We start from the raw sequence: 2129 nt of genomic DNA, 5'->3' as shown, positions 1-2129 counted from the left end.
AGAGATTAAGCAAACCTTACTGTGAGTAATACCAAGCCTTCCTGAGGAGCCACTCAATCAGTCAGTTGAGAAATGTGTAGGCTGAGGAGTAGAAGATTTAATGTACGTGAAAGAGTTCATACAACCTGTCCAGTGCCAAACTGTTCAGCGCCTTAACATGGCCTTTTTATAACTTCAATTTAACTTAATTTAACTTAATCCTGATACTCTGTATGTTCAATTTCCTCATAATAACTACTCATGGTGGCTCTAAAATCGGTACTGACCCCTACTCTCTTTTCTGTTTCTTTTTCCGGTTTCTTTGTGGTGGTGGCCTGTGCCACCTCCACCCACTCAAAGCTTCATGATGCTCCAACAATGATGGACGGATTAAAAGGCAGAAGTCTACATGATCATCATCATCAGGTCCTTCTGTGAGAACCCTAAATCCAAGCAGGACTGTTTCATTTATGTTAGGTAGAATGCCCAGAGGGGACTGGGTGGTCTCATGGTCTGGAATCCCTACAGATTTTATTTTTTTTCCAGCCGTCTGGAGTTTTTTTGTTTTTTCTGTCCCCCCTGGCCATTGGACCTTACTCTTATTCTATGTTAATTAATGTTGATTTATTTTGATTTCTTATTGTGTCTTTTATTTTTCTATTATTATTTCTATTTATTATGTAAAGCACTTTGAGCTACTGTTTGTATGAAAATGTGCTATATAAATAAATGTTGTTGTTGCCCGGAAATATCATGTCAGACAATAAGCTAATTATGATGTGACCCTCTTGAACTGATATTTCATTACACTTTTCAGGTCTCCTCAGAATTGACCACAAATGAGCTCCTCAGGCTCCTCACTAAGAAAATGGATGGACTCACGCTTCAAGCAGATGTGAGTTAAATATTTTTTGAAAATCATATATATGATTGCATGCGTGACTTATATGTTGTAATGTCTGCTTGAATGTTGTGTCAATTGTTTTTTCTTTTACTTCAGGCATTTGACACTTCAGCAGATGTCCAAGGAACACTCAACTTGCCTGACAGTCCTTGAATTATAATTCTTGGTATGTAGACATAACAGTGCAGATATCTAATTGTACCTGATAAAAGTTTCTCAGGTTTCAGAGTACTCTTTAATGAATGCAATTTTGAAATTTTTATTTTCAGGTCAAACTCTAAGCAACCAGCAGTGGATGGTGAGCATTGAAGGTCACGTCGTATGTGAGGGAACACAACACATCTTTGTCTGTGGCCGTGCTGCTGTGTTTGCTTCATGTTATGATTTCAATCTTCAATATAGGAAGAGACTGCAAGCACCATTGGTTTTGTTCAAAGGTAAACATTGACTTATTTTCCATACATACATTTTCATTAAAAGTGACTTACACTTCCATCAGACTTTATTACACACTGCCTGTAAAATGTTTGCACAACTCCTCTTAGACACACAGTAAGCTTATTCTCCTTCTCATACCCTATTAAACTTTTGTGACACACTATTAACTACCCTGACACACACCAGGATATTTTTTCTACAAATTAGATTGGTTAAAAGTAAATATTGGCAAATTCACTTTTGTACTTGAATCTTTTTAAGAGAATGCAAATTGTTGAGAGTGCAGGAACTAAGGAATTGTTTTGAAGATGTGTTATGGGTTCACTTTCCCCCCATGAACTTGAAGAGGAACCGTTGTAGTCATGACAAAGTGAATGATTTTTTTTTAATTTATAAATAATTAAGTACATGTGGTTTTTCTTTCTTTTTGTCATTTAGATGATATATTGACATCAACCCTGAACAAATGTTCAAGGCCAATCAAGGAAAAGCTACAATCAAGAAGACTAGCCAAGTAGTCCATAACAAGAAGAACACAGTAAACCCTCATTTTTCCTGTCCACTTTGTAAGATAATGGACTTTGAACGGAATTTGGTCTGATTTCATCCAAGACCACTTTGTTCACTTTTAATTTTGACAGTTTAGGCAATTTTTGTCTAACATGGTGTTCTTATTCTATTTTAATGTGAAAGTCAACATTGGTGCTACTTTTAAACTTAGTACTGAATGCTGCACTATGTTTATTGCCAGTGTTTCCCACCTCTGTTGTGTGTTTATCTGAAATAATGAAAGACTAACAATTAAAAA

The 2129-nt window shown here is 36.0% G+C and overlaps 1 long non-coding RNA gene across 1 annotated transcript; it reads left to right on the top strand.

Moving 5' to 3' along the window:
* Positions 1–671: 671 nt before the first annotated feature.
* LOC120533487 lies at positions 672–1854 on the top strand. Its single transcript, XR_005634507.1, has 4 exons — positions 672–874; positions 980–1049; positions 1153–1181; positions 1760–1854. It is a non-coding gene; the product is annotated as an uncharacterized LOC120533487 (long non-coding RNA).
* Positions 1855–2129: the final 275 nt, after the last annotated feature.

This window comes from Polypterus senegalus, chromosome 8 (assembly GCF_016835505.1).
Source record: "Polypterus senegalus isolate Bchr_013 chromosome 8, ASM1683550v1, whole genome shotgun sequence".
Taxonomy (NCBI): Eukaryota; Metazoa; Chordata; class Cladistia; order Polypteriformes; family Polypteridae; genus Polypterus; species Polypterus senegalus.
The sequence above is the reverse complement of the archived record's forward strand: the minus strand, read 5'-3'. Positions and strand labels throughout refer to the sequence as shown.